The sequence below is a fragment of the Phoenix dactylifera genome, chromosome 9, assembly GCF_009389715.1.
Source record: "Phoenix dactylifera cultivar Barhee BC4 chromosome 9, palm_55x_up_171113_PBpolish2nd_filt_p, whole genome shotgun sequence".
NCBI lineage: Eukaryota > Viridiplantae > Streptophyta > Magnoliopsida > Arecales > Arecaceae > Phoenix > Phoenix dactylifera.
The window spans coordinates 19,131,590-19,147,080 of NC_052400.1; the positions used below are offsets into that span (position 1 = coordinate 19,131,590).

The 15,491-nt window shown below is 40.7% G+C and overlaps 1 pseudogene; it reads right to left on the minus strand.

Annotated features, from left to right (window-relative positions):
• Positions 1–5,991: 5,991 nt before the first annotated feature.
• LOC103717833 lies at positions 5,992–8,015 on the minus strand (annotated as a pseudogene).
• Positions 8,016–15,491: the final 7,476 nt, after the last annotated feature.

The following is a 15,491-nucleotide window of genomic DNA, read 5'->3' on the forward strand; positions in this document are numbered from 1 at the left end:
TTTTTAACTTACAGCTGGATTATTTTCAGTTGGAGGACATGATTAATAATTTTATTAAAATCCCAATGCAACTGGAAGAGAGAAAGTAAAAGAAAAAAACTAGAATCCAAAAATTAATATACTATATTTCCATAGTTCTCTCAATATAAAGCATATAATTGATATATCACACACGACAGATACTAGTTTGAAGGAAATGAATTACTTGATAGGTAGCAGTAAAAAGAAGTCAAGCTATGAATGGAAATGCAGCGGCAAAGAATTTCTATTGGAAATCTTGATGCAAAAGACTTTGATTGTTAAACATCAATAGAGATTCACCATTTCTGCTTTATGTAGCATTGAGTTAATGAACCTAATTCCATTTCTTATATAGGATGCATCCAGATTGTATCACACTTGCAATTAGCAAAAATAAGGTAAACCTATTCTATCTCTAGGTTGTTCGGGCTCGGCTTGAACAGTGTTTATGCTAGGTTTTAATCTGAAACAGATAGCTAAGAACTACAAAGATTGACCAGCTAGCTATTTCTTGATATTTTATTTTATTTTTTCTCTTTCAGCTTAATCGAGATATATTTTCTGATAAAACAATCTCGTTATCCAGCCTAACCCGATCAATACATAGAACAAGCAATTAGGCAGAGAACCAGCATGCATGTGCAACCACGCTTTGCCTAAGCAAATGATAGTGACACCAGTAAGAGATTGTCCAATAGCAGCTTGGAAAGAATCCAATTTATGCATCAGAATTCTATGTGATGTACAGCCAAACATTATCCATTAGGATATTTCATGGTAATAAGTTAAACCAATGATGATGAAATCCAATGAAATCCAGGTTTTGAATGACTAGAAGCTATTAGCATAGCCAAGTACTCATCTACACTATTTTCAAGTCCCATCAGTAAAGAAATGTCTGCAGCTGACTGGCTAGCCATCCATGGCAGCAGGGAGCAAAGCCTGATTAAAGGGCACTCAACTGCAACTAAATGCTTGCTAATTTCTGAATTGTTACTAAATTACATCTGCATTATAGCATGAGTCGAGGACAGTGGCAATTAAATCCATAGAACTTTCTGATACTGAAAGTTTTGGATTTCCAGCAACTTCTTACCTTTGTTTTCTTGATGAATCGGGAAGAAAAGAACTTAGGAAATACTTCAAAAAATCATAGAGCAAAATCAAGAATGGCTATCATGCGCCATTGTGATGTGAACAGAGGTATGCTAGAAACAGAAGTATCGAGTGCTCATCTGATGAAGTACATGTACAAGAATAAGCGATCCACACAGATTCATTTGTAATACAGGAAATCACAAGACCTATACCTAGTCGGTAGAAAGGAACAACAGAGACCACACATGATTCTACTATTCAAGCAAGCAGGAAAGCAGAAAACAAAAATATTGTCAGCAGAAAACCTCAACGCAAGCCACAGCAGACTTTGCAAGTACCGATGGCTTGCACAAATCCTAGGAATTATAAGTAGGAAAAACTTCTGTTTCATTTATTTGTTTGTAACACCACTCCTGGCATTGCACCTGCAAACACCGGAATTTAGCTTCCGTTGTGTTATAGAAGATCAAAGAGGGAAAACTTGAGGCAAAAAATCTTTACGCGAAGAAAAGGGAAATCAGTATAACAACTTGATAACATATTCCACCTGATAAAATCTTGGAACTTGTGGTGTCCAATGTAATCAAAGAATACCAATGAAGAATATCTCAGAATATATGGTGAAATAGTGTCATTACTAACAAATAAACAAACAAGTTGTGGAACAGAAACATTGAACATTTGTTCATTTGTCTGAAGATTACGACCGTTATGCTCTGAGTTATACAAATTCATTATTTATAGAGATTCAGGCTGCTACATTTCAATTCCTACAAGCTTGATTTTTTTTTTTTTTGTATGACAATCCTCTCAATGCATCTGTTTCGATGTTTCTCATAAAGATAAGTGAAGCCATAATTGGATTTTAGTTGCAGACTTTTCTAAGCATGAGATGTTGACAACCATTAGAACAGATTTCCTAATGTTACAAGGCAAGGCCCTAATCGAAGTATTTTCTCTCAACTAGTACAATCATGACTACCACTGCTTACCGTGCACGATGTTTGCAAATGGAAGGCCAGTTAGGTTTGAAATACTTCCTCATTAGCTACGAGATCATGTATCCTCATGTTTAAGTAGGTAATTCCCAATCATCAGATATCAAACTTTTCAAGTGATTTCCAAGAATTATGTATGGCATATAATAAATAATTTTTAATAGTGTCGAGATGGAAAACCTGAGATGTTGAAAAAATATGCTTCATGTCCTGAAATTCATAGTAATCAGAATAGATCATAAATTAACAGAACCATGATGTTTCATTGCTCCATATATATGTTCAGCAATAAACACAAAGGACAGGATTTATTATATCTTTTAGAAGCGGATTCTAAGCATTTGAAATCACCATTCCATTTAATTCTTCTTAGCCATCCTCTCTTCTGGCTCTTCAGCTTGAATTTGCGACCCCCTTTTAACCGTGGCCATCTTCACCTGTATACAAGTAGTACCCAACCCAATGTAGGTAGTTCTCCATCACTTTAGTATCCACCAGTGCCACTCCTTAGCTTATTCTGATGTTTTCATGTTACACTCAGGCTGATATTATGCTAATGCTGCCTCTTAATAGCCCACTATCCTTGTCCATACTATAAGGAACATCTTAGATCTGTCATGAAATCTGAGATTAGCCTACTTGATGATTATACAGCACCCAAGAGGCTTATCTAAATTTCATCACATGCTTTTTTTCTTTTTTTTTGGTAAATAATAGGAGGGGAGGGGGAGGGGGAGGGGGAGGGGCAGAACCCCACCCACGTAGCAGCCCCGACTGGGCCTCCCTTCCATCAGGAAATGATCGATACGGGTCGCAAATTTCCGCGTGCCCTCCCCAACCTGTGGAAAACCTCACTGGGCCATCCACGTTTGAGTACGTCACCCCAGCGCCACCTAAGTACTGATGGAAGGAAAGCATATCCACACAGAGCCATCCGGGCGTGGGGCATGCGGTCCTCTGATTTAATCGACGCCCGTGCGTTTCGAACCCGGACAACTCGGGTGGGGTTCAAGCCCCCATTAGCCCATCCTCACATGCTTTAGTGTCCTCCATTAGCCCATCCTCACACAACAAAAGCAAGGTACCTTAATGATCTGATAGGATGATTTTTTACCCTCAATTTTGCACCACCAACACTGCATATGTTAACCCCAAGCCTGTGCTGATCCTACTACATTGATTTTTACAGTCTAAAACTTGCAAAAGACTTGAATGAAAACATAAAGGCACGAGAATATTGTCAAAGATATAATATAAACTTTTGAATAGTCCTGAAATGCTGACAACAAATCCAAAGAATTAGATACCACATGTTACAACATCCCGATGTCTTCAATAACTACTTGAAGGGACTTAACTGAAAATGGTTTGCAAATTTGGCAAGATGTGGAAAACAGAGTTTTTGTGAGATTCAATCATGCAAATGGCTTTTTACTCTCCATTTATCCCTTGCAAAGGTTGGAAATGGTGAAAGGTATCAGCTATGGATATCCTAATAGGTGCAACAATGATTTAGTAAAAGGATTTTAACCTTTACTTCTTTACTATATACCTTGTCACACAATTAATGGATGGAAAGTCGGTTAATGCGAAGGAGAAGATATCCACTAAATAAGCTGAACTATATGACATCATTCATATTGATGGCTGTCGTCTATATGGAAAGGATTAAATATTTAAAGGAGGCAAACATGCTATATATGCAAAAAGGTATCTTTGGGAGGCTGTGAAGGAAGGAGACGAGAGAGTTTCGGGTTCTGACAGGATTAGAATAGCTCATCTGAACAGAATTGACTAAAGGGAGTTGACCATCTGTTTTTTCTTTTTCCTTTTTTTTTTTTTTGGTAAGATGGCTACTTTAACAAGTCCCAGTATAAATACAGCCACTAGGGTCAGCCACCAAAATATCATGTAGAAGCCCGGGAATAGTGGAGATAAGAGTCCCAGGGTACAGACCCTGTATGCTTGGCCAGACTCTGTTAAAAAATGATACATATAATATCTGAATTCCACAATTTCTTTTAAAATTATTGTGCATTGCATTAGACAACCTCAATGCCCTATCTCCACCTTGTACTTAGTTTTTTTTTAAAAAAAAAAATCAAAATGTGTATTGCAAAAGTAATAGGGAAAGGATTGTAGGAGTGAGAGGTTCACAGAAAAATGGAGGTTAGAGAGAGGAAGAAGAGGAACCGAAATCATGTATCTGGATAACAAGATAAAAAGAAGGTATTTCTCGTCAAAAATAAAATACAGTAATGGAACTCTAAATTTGTTGACTTGACTTAGATGCAGGTAGAAAGATTTGTAAAAAGATAGCTTTGACAGGTCATCAAGGGAACAATTATTGATGATATTTCTTGTGGATCTGTTATGAACAGGGGAACTGAGGGACATAATTGACCAAAGATAGTTGACTACCTCATTGCGTTCATATAGTGCACTACAAAGCCAAAATCTTTTGTATATCTTGAAATTTGATCAGGTTACATACTTTGTGCTCCTTATTGCAAAAATAATTGGGGCAAACTAGTAGGAATAATGGTTACCTAGAGAAAGGGAGGTTAGAGAAAGAAGAAGAAGACAAACTCTGAATTCAACCTACAAGATAGAAATCATGTAGTTTACCATAGAAAAATAACATAAAATTCAACAATTCAACATAAAAAAGAACCCTAAAAATACTCCTAGTATATCTAAATCTTATCTAACCTATTATATAGTTAACCCAAATCTATATCAATATCACAAAGGAGAGTAGTTCTTCAATAGGAACTGAGAGACAAGTTAAACACAAAAGAATATCCAAAAGATCATCCTCCAAGTGAGGGAGTCACATCATCTATTAGACTATGTTTTCAGAATGGTGTCAAATAAAATATAAAAATACCAAAGCTTTGTTAAAACATCCAAAATTAGGTTAATTAGAGTGAACATTTTCTTATCAAATCTCATAATCATCTTGTTGTCATTGGATCTAAACAAGAAACTGTAAAAAGAACGAGTTAGGACACAAGCGGATAGTATTGATGCTAACACGAAGCTCAAATGAGAAAAGTGAGGATTGATGCCAAGAGATATGGTCCATTAAGAAAAGAGGCAAGCATCAAATGAAGCTACACAATCATTTTTAGGAAAGCACCACAACTCAGCAGTCATCTTAGGGAATAGCAAATGGTCAGCTAGGGTACCATATGCAAGCATCGCAGCAAAATATAACTTAATTATGACAATAATGCAACAGAATGTAAAAATAATTCTGACAAGAAATCAGTCAGGCATACATAGGCAAATTGTTAAATTTTCAATTAAAAAAATAATTGAAAGAAAAGAAGTGGTTTCTGCACCAAATGAAATAAGAAAATGAAGAAATCCTTTTCTGCCCGCTCGAGTGTGGTGCATTGAACAAGAAACAGCAATGATTAATTGCATGAAACCTGAATTCTACACTGCTTGCTCCCATGAACTGAGAAAATGTGAATAATATCTCAGATTGGAATAGGCTCCATATTGACAAATATGGGAGGGGCGACGTGGGAAACTGCAGGGAATAGAGCATGGAAAGATAAAAAGAACTCAGACGTACACCTGAAATTGATGTACTGGTTTACCAATTTAAGCCTGCAACCTTATGCTCTCAAGGCAAAATACCACACTGACTAGATAGATGGACAAGCACTTTTACCTATTATACATCACGCCAGGGAAGCTGAAGGAGAACTTCAGTATCCCCACTGCAAGGAATTCCGGGGCAACTGCTCAAAATAAAGGTATCCTTCAAAGAAGAGCTCATTGAGATCAATAAGAGAGGATTCACTTTAATAAAAGGACTAACATCTCAAGGACGAAAGAAAGTAAATCTGAGAGGGCATAGTTTATCCATCCTTCAGGAGAGTAAAATTTCGACTTGGTATAAGCATTCCATGGTTGCATACAAGAAAGTACATAAAGTTACATAGGTTTAACTAACTTCCCTAATATATCTTTGAGAAGTTATTGTTGCAAATACAGTAAGGAGGATCTCGATCTCTGCTCTTAAATACATAATGGTGCCCAGGAGGTAGTCACATAGTACACTACACTGAAAAAAGAACATATATGCAGGTATGAACAGAACGGAAGATTAATGGAGAAGATGAGATGAGATGTTACTTTCTCGCTATTGCTTCTCTACTCAGAATCAGAACCAATATGAGCAGCAGCAGCCGACTTGTCGTACATGAGGTTCTGCAACCCAGGCTTCAGCTCCCTATTGCAGAACTCCTCGTACTCCCCTTTATCCCCTGCCTTCTTCTTGACCTCGACAACCACCAGCGACGGAGTTAACTCAAATATATCCGCCCCAACCGTCAGCGGCCCCTTCTCCCCCTCCTTCGTCCCTTCTAGACTCAAATGCCAATCCTTCTTCCTCACCGTAAAGCTTACCACTTGGGCAATCTCCTCCAATTTTGATATAATCTTCGATACCGGCTCCCCTGACACGAACCTAGCCTCCTCCCCTGTTTCCTCGAACAGCCCGGAGAGGTCGAACCCCGGGGAGAAGGATATGATGTCGAACGCATTTAAGCTCATCGGCCTCGGCAGCCCCAATTTCGGCCGTTGGCCATCCACCAAGGAGGAGGATGACGAGGTGCAGGCTTCGGTTTCGGAGTCGGAGGTCTCGTCGGGCGGCGTTGGCGGCGGGGAGAAGTCGAGGTCGTCAAAGCTGTGAACTTTATCGTTCTCGATGTAGAACCGGATGTGCCGGAAATTCTTCTTGAACCACCGGTTCTCCATGATCTCCGGGATGGTGATTCTGGTGTTGGGATTGGTGTCGAGGAGGCGAGAGAGGAGGCGGACGAGGTCGGAGGAGAACCATCGGGGGCAGCGGAACTCGCCCTTATGGATTTTACGGTACATGGCCATGAGATTCTGGTCGTGGAAGGGGAGGTAGCCGGCCATGAGGACGAAGAGGATGACCCCGCAGGACCAGATGTCGGCTTTGGCGGCGTCGTAGCCTTTCCGGGAGAGGACCTCGGGGGCGACGTAGGCCGGGGTGCCGCACAAGGTGTGGAAGAGGCCGTCGCCGGCGAGGGCCCTGGTCGGAGACGGCGCAGAGGCCGAAGTCGGAGACCTTGAGGTCGCCGCGGTCGTCGAGGAGGAGGTTCTCGGGCTTGAGGTCGCGGTGGAAGACGCCGCGGGCGTGGCAGAAGGCGACGGCGGAGATGAGCTGCTGGAAGTAGCGGCGGGCCGTCTCCTCCTTGAGCCGGCCCTTGGCGACCTTGGAGAAGAGCTCGCCGCCGCGAACATACTCCATGACGAAGTAGATCTTGGACTTGGTAGCCATCACCTCGAAAAGCTGGACGATGTTCGGGTGGCGGACGCGCCGGAGGATGGCGATCTCGCGCTTGATATGGGCAACGAGGCCGCCCTTCAGGATCTTCTCCTTATCCAGCACCTTGATCGCCGCGCTCTCCCCTGTCCTCAGGTTCCGGGCGTGGTACACCTTGGCGAAGGTCCCGTGCCCCAAGAGCCGCCCCACCTCGTACCGGCCCATCAAAACAAGCCCCTTCTTGCTCGTGTCCTCCGGGTTTCTGCTCCTTGTTGCTCTCGCCGCCGCCATTGGATGAAGAAGAGACAGCTTTCCCCCTGGACACAACTAATTGGGAAAGGAGAGAGCTTTGAGCTCCTGGTGTTTGATATGATTTGATGATAAGAGTCGATGGAGAGGGAAATAAAAGGGAAAATTTGTGGGGATGTTAGGCTTCGTTGCGGTGTCATATAACGTGATGAGATAGACGGACTGCTGGTTGCTTGGTGGATACAAAGTAAAAGGAAAAAGTGGCTTCTCCCAGTCGCTTGCGGGAAAAGAGACGGTAATGAAGGCTGCACTGCCGACGGTGACGGATCCCGATCGTTTCTCCGAAAGGCGGTGGATCACGTGCTACATTTGACTGTTCCACATATTTGCGCGACGCGGATGTGTTTAATCTCCGTAAAGCTGCTGCCTTCAATCGGGCGGATGTGCTTTATCTATCTCCGTAAATTTCGGTAAATCTAACGGTTAAAATCGAGATCTCGTTCGGAGAGACCGGAGCGTGACACGTATAATTATTCCAAGGCTGGTCTGAAGCTTGATCGAAGCTACTGCAACACTAGCGAGAGCATTGACTTTGTCGGAATCTTTTGTGTTTAGTCTTTCGAAAATGGCAGGTGGAGCGCGGGAGGACAGTGAAGGGCGACACGATGCCGACCGTAAAATTCCGGGCCGGCGTGGCGAGTAATATGCTGATGATCTAGGAGGGTCGATACTGGTGGATTTGTGTGTAGTTGACACCTGGCCTATGTGCCGTTTCCGGACCTTGGTTTCGTGTTCGGTACCGCTATCCTGAACGAGACCGAGTTAACCGATATAAATCAGCTGATTGGCGGAGAGCAGTATTTCATGGCACCGTGGGTATAATTTGTTGACACGTAAAGGAATGCTGGAAGTTGTATGACCGAATTGCTTGATAGGTGATAAGCTTTGAAACCAACGACAGGTGATATGGCAAACCTATGAACAAAAACTTGCCACAAAGCCTCCGACCGGCTAGTCAAAGCTTGTTTTATAGTTGATCTAAAGGCGTGCAGAGAATACTTCGAATTTCAAACAATCTCTCCAGCTAACAACAGATCAACCACGATCAGCGAATGATTTCTGTTGTGGTTCAAATTTGGCCCGAGGGTGACCACGCCGGTGGAGTCCGAGAAAACCGTCGGCGGTTAAAGGAGAAGACGAGAGCCACCTCCTGCTCGATGGCCGTGGATCTGCACAAAGCCTCACTGATGTTTTCAGTGAGGGCCCTCCGACGATCAAGTTAGAGTGGGGTAAATTTGGTCCAGCCAAAAAATTCCTTAGAAGTTACCTGACCAAGTATTTATAGTCTTGGTGGAGTAGCCCAGATAGCAGAGGCATTGTCAGCCCTCATCATGAAGGGACGTAGCTTTGAGCCGGATAGCGCGCAGCTTAGGTTGATTGATGGCGTGTAGTACTGCCTATTTTTGAGAATGGTAGGGTGTTGACAATCACGGCAGGGTATGGCCAGAGTAGTCAAGGTGTTGTCTGACTGTTGAAGGCCGGATATGGAGACGTAGCACGGTAGTGTTGTAAAGTACGGCCACGCAAATAGGCGTAGGCACGCACATGGGTGCGGTCGTTGGCGAGGTTGAGCTTGTTGAAAGGTCGCGTCATGCGTTTGACGAGGTTGACTTAATAGGTGCTGGGAGTAGCTCGGCTTTCCGGGTTCTGAAGTGTGCTTAGTGGAGCGTTTCGAGCTTGAGGGTCGGAGCGTACTACTGAGGTAGGCGCCCCGAGCTTGGTCGGGGCGGGTCGGCGAATATTGGAGGCACCTCGAACTTGATCAGAGGAGTCGGCGAATGTCTGAAGTTGGTAGAGCTTTTGGCGGAGTCCCGAAGTCGAGCTGACTCTGGGCCGAAGTGTGGATCCAACTGGTTGGTGTTGATGTTTATAGGACCGAAACTGGGCGGCTTTTTAGTTGTAGCCCGAACGATCCATTTTACCCCCCATCAGTTTCCATAACCATGTGGCCAATGAACGAGATGCACAGAATAAGATGCATCGAGCAAGACACACGCATGCGATTTTCGAACGTGCGATCAGTTACAAAAAACGACCGATCTGTATATCCGAATTTTTTGGCTGCAGGCACCGACCCTTGCCTATATAAACTACTCCCGAGAGATCCTCCAGATAAGTGCTCTCGAGCCTTTTTACTCTATTTTGCTGCCACTTTACAGCTCTCACAACACCTCTGCTGCTTCTTGAGAGTCCATCTAGCTTAGACGTCGAAGGATCCCTCATCGGAACTCTTTATTTTTGTTGTTTTAGGTTAGATTCAGCATTAGAGTTAAGATTCGAACACAATCTCCACTATCGAACACTACATCGGGATCGATCAACATCGAAGCCATCAACCCTGGAGTGTAATGGTTACCACTTTGCCACCTCGAAGACATATTACGATCTTCGGCCGATCTTCACAATCTGAGCAGCCAACTGTCCAAGCACTCTAGTAGCTAGAGAAAAGGCTGTGATCCTACCGTTGGAGATTTCACTAGAACATACACCCATAAAGTCTCAAAAAGCAAAAGCAATACTCTTGGCTGCCTAACAAGATGTACCTATAGGGTTTGATGGCTTCCTACAAAGCCCTTGGAGGGTTTCGTCTCCATCGGAACCGCGCGCGGCACCAACTTTTCCTGCCTCACAGTTTGAACTCCTCACACAACAAATTCAGATGCCAACTAACAGTCATCCAAAATCTGCAGCAAAGTACCACCACCAAACAGCAATAGCAGGTGGATCATGAGCCAAGCAACGGCAGACTCCCAGCCCAACCGAACCATCACTTCTCTCCTCAAGCCCAGCGGCAGCGGCAGGTTTTATTCAAAGTCGCATCCAGTTTTGGTTTTGTACCTCAAAATTTCTAATGCTTGCACGCGTCAGTGCCTTTGAAGTTAATGATGGATATAATTTGTAGCCAAGAAAGTAGTTGGAAGAGGGCCATGCCTTTCCATAACTCAAGCCTTGTGCCATGCTTAAAAATTTAATTAGATAAATGGCATTCCTAATTCCTAAAGCCTCTCCACTATATTAAATTGAATTTGCCAGCAGGTCAGTTTTTTCTTTTATTGAATAATGAATGGCTCTCGAGTGGATCATGAACCACTTCCATCTATGTTGGATTTTCTCTGGAGCTGCGTTTCAACTTTTTCTGTGGCCGAGCCTGGACAACTTCAACTTTAAAACTTAAACGCCATTGAACCATGCGCATATGAACCGGATCATTTCTAAATTGACCCTAAACAACTACCGAACCACACAGGGTTAAAAGCAGGAAACAAGTAGGCACGCCAGTTGTATAAATTATGTCGTTTATTTTTTCATATGAGTGTTATAGTTCACATGAAATATAGAAATTATCAACAGAAAAAAAAGGTCACGAAGAAAAAGTGCCGCTGCTGAAAGATTTAATAACATGTTGGATCTCCATTTCTTCTGGAAAAGAGTAAGCAAATGATACATCTGAGGTAGGAGGACAGCTAGAAATGCCTTTATGAGCAAACATAATTTATTTAATTCTAATAACAACATTAAAGTTATGTATCATATTTCATGATCTCAATGATATATAGATATGCCTTGCACATGCACGTACACTCATACACACCAAATAAAAGAAAAAAGAAAGAAAGAAGAAACTGAAAGAGATCCCTTTCAAGATATCATTTATAGCCAATCACTATATCCTATGCATGCATGATTTCTTGCACAGAACTCTTTAGCTAAGACATTTACCAAACAACTAATTAGCTAGACTTTGCAACAAATTGAAAAGTTTAGCCTTATGTCTAAAATTGCCTTATGATCACTTGTATATAGATGAATTTGATATTATATCCGTAGATTACAACTCTACTATATCAGCTTCTGTTGATCTTGATTTGCACCTGCGCCTGACAATTCCAAGGCTTTTATTCCAGGGTCTCGATATAAAAATCAGATTGTTTGTAGGTATTCTGTTGAGTGGACATTCTTTATAAGTTTTAATTTTATAAAATTATATGTCTTGATCTATCATCTCAATATGTTGTTTAAAAGATTTAATGCAAAAGCTAATTAAGATTCAATTAAATATCACATAGCTATATATCTTATTCAATTAATTTGTAATTGGTGATGCTCCAAGTGGTTTGTTTGATTTTTTAAAAGAAAGAAAGAAAGAAGGAAGGAAAGAAAGAAAGAAATCACCCCAACATTGGATTGCTATAAAAATGTATTGGGTCATACTTTGGTCTCGCTCACCTAATTTATTCATGTCAATGCTTCTCTTTTATAGAAATATTGCCTCAACCATCGACATATCCAATTCTCAAGATAATATAATATAATATAATATGAGCCACAGAATATTACAGACCTTTACAATTGATGAGGAGGAATAAAGAGACGTCACCAGCTATTTTCAGTTTCTGAAATGGAGCCCCCGAAAAAAGAAAAGATAATTAAAGATTATCCAATGCCAAAACATGCAAAAAAAAAAGATCTACTTAATTATTAATTTTATACAAAAGTTTGATTTTTTTGAAAAAAAATTATTGACTCAGAGATTTTAGATAACCTTGTCCTAGATATGAAAATGAGAGAGCATCTGATGTACATATTTTGAATGTACAATAAAAATTATTCAGACTATTGCCTATCTTATACTTAGACCCATGCATAAAATTATCCAAGAATTCTTAGATATGTATCATTTTGTAAATAATAATAGCCATCTTGTTTTTCTTGCAAAATTAATAATCAAGTAGATTTTATGTGAATTTTTTTTTTACGCTCAAGATTTTTTTTTAGCTAAAACGGATAATTCATACAATTATAATACGGACACATCCAAAAAATCAAAAAATAGCAAATAACGGAGCGCTCTGGCAGCTCTCTCTTTTCAACCTGCAGGATTTTCTCGGATTGATTAGCCACATACAAGACTATCCAGTCCGTAGCTCCATCAGCCTCTCTATAGAAATGCTTCGCATAAAAATTATCGATAAATCAAATATAATGCAAAATATGAATAATATAAATATGAGTTATTTTTCTAAATAAAATGTGTTTTTGTTCGAAAAAGCTAAACCAACGGTAAGTGGAAGATAAGTTGATATTCGTGTTAACCCTCGCAAATTGGATTCTCTCCACTTTTTTTTTTCGCTAATAGAGGCATCATATCCGACGGAAACGGATACATCCAATAAAGTTAAAAAAAAAAGAAAAAAAAAGGGAGGAGATTCTCTCCTCCCTTCTCCGGTCGTAGCGTCTAAGAAATCGAGGGATGCAATGTACGAAAAGGGCCGCTGCCATTATAACACACGAAGTTTGGCAACCAAGGAAGCAAGTGGCAAGTTTCCTGCACCAACACGGATGCACTTTATTGACTTTGTGGATTCTGAAATCCCTATAAATGGTAACCGAGCATTGGATCGGTGATGCACCCTCTTGCTTTCAAGTGAGTGGTCAAAGGTCGAGTCACAAAATGACGTTCTCTCGAGACTTTGATCCAGTCCTATCCACTAACCTTCTCCAGAGTATAAAACCTTGGCCCCCCGAGCAATTAATGGATCTTGGACCGCAATGGGGAGATGGCTCAGGCCGCCCCAATCTCATAAAAGAGAAATGGCTATGGGGACCTCAGCACCAAACAAAGGCTAGCATGAAATCAGGATCCCAATCCATGCCCCTTACCTTATCTGCTCAACCGTCTAAAGCCTAACCGACTTGTAGCAAGTTGTAATGCTTCTACCTAAAAAAAGTTAAAAAAATCGAGTCTGAGTACTACTAGTTCTCTATTATTTTTGTCTATGAAAAAATCAAAAATTTTATTGTAAAACTCATGCAGGCGTATGTTTAGTCCCACATCAATTATTTGCTGGATAGATCTTGAATATTTATATAAGATCGAAAAATCTAAATAATATTTTATAGTTAGCTTTTTTTTAATGAAGGTCTAGGTTGTTACAAATGGTATCAGAGCAAATCGTTGATTTGAAGAATATAGTGGTGAATAGTAAGAGAATCGTTCAGCCGGGCTTGTTCAAGGGAAAAAAAAAAAAGGCAGTTGCAACCAAATGGGTTCCAATAAAGAAAACAAAGTAGAACAACAGACCTTATTGGACCTGCGTTGGATGGCCTTCAAATGGATAGCATCACCTTCCTTTTTTGTTATTTTGCCAAATCTAGCAAAACTTCTCATCAACGGCGGTGGTGATTGGCAACTCATAAGTTGGTGATTGTGATCAAGGACATCAGCTGCACCCATAGTATGTCGTACTAGTCTAAACCGGACGTACCATATCAGTTTGGTATTGATACTTAATATGAGTGGCGTACCGATATCTAGTTAAAAAAAAAACTCTATATATCGTACCGTATATCGATACTATACTAATATAGCATCGGTACGAGATTCAGTACCAAAATGATAAATTATGATTATATCATTATTTTTTTTTGGTAATAGCCATTTTGGAAGGAAGAGACTAGAAAGGAGAGCGAGGAGAGGAGGACGGAGGTGGGATAAACAGATAAAGAGGATAAAGTGGAGAAGGGACGTCGACCACCGACTGTCTTTCAGAGGATGGGTTGAGGACGTTGACCACCACTAATTTAGAGGGGACGGGGTTCAACGAGGAGTGGGGTAAGTGGGCGAGGGAGTAGGAAGGAGCGGAGGGAGTTGGAGTTGCTGGGATTCGGTCTCGGAGATGAGGTGCTACGTAAGATAACGCTGCGTTAGTTAGATGCTATCATATCAAGGGAATGTTGGATCTAAAGGAAAATATTATAAGTTGGTTTAGATAAAGCATGAGCTGGTTTAGATCTAAAGGAAAATATTAGATGCTCTCATATCAGGGGAATGTTGCATTAGTTAGGAGATAACCTTTTGATAAAGTTAGCTGGGACATTACTATATAAATAGCATCAGGGTGGTTGTCAAAATATTTACTCATGTATGTGTTAAATATCTAATTAAAAAGTTTCAGGAGACCTAGTCGCGCCCCAAGTATAGGACCTCCTATCGCACGTATAAAGCACAAAAAGTAAATGGCATAGCTTACAAGGAAGTATTCAAGTGGTTTCAAGCCTCCAGCATCTTCAAATCTACGAAGACGTCTACTAAGAGATCGCAGTGACGCAGCTCCTGTGATCAAAGAGTCCAGGCAAGGAATGAAGCACTGCAGCTCCTGTAATTTGAATTAAGCCATTCGTGAATCTAACTAATACTGTAGTCTTCAATCAAGCATTAATTCAAATTACTTAAATTATTTCCTTTAGCCATTGTTTGGTTGCAAAACAGTGCTCAAGAACAGTTAAAGAACAAATAATTTGAGGGTGAAAATGAAGAATTAGAAGGAATAAATCTATTCTAATATTTTTAAAAATGATTTTACCCATATTTAGTGAAATAAATGAGTGGAAAACTTTATTGAAAATTTCAAAATTCCCCTTTTGGCATCCACTTGTTATTTCAAAACTGTCCCTCTTCTTTATCTATATATTTTCAAGCACCAAGGGGGGTATTACAGTAGAATAATGCTTTTATTTAGACCTTGCCAAATTTGCAAAAATACAAAATATATAGCCAAATTTAGGCGTACCGGCACTTACCTTTGGATTTTTTGCCATCCATTGATCATTGACTTTCCACATTGGCCGCTAATGACCTCCTTTGATACTTGACCGTACACATGTGGGCTATTAATCTTCGGACAGCCAATGAAGTATATGATATACGTTAAAAAAAATCCCTCTCTACCTTTTTAGGATTTATAAACTTAAGA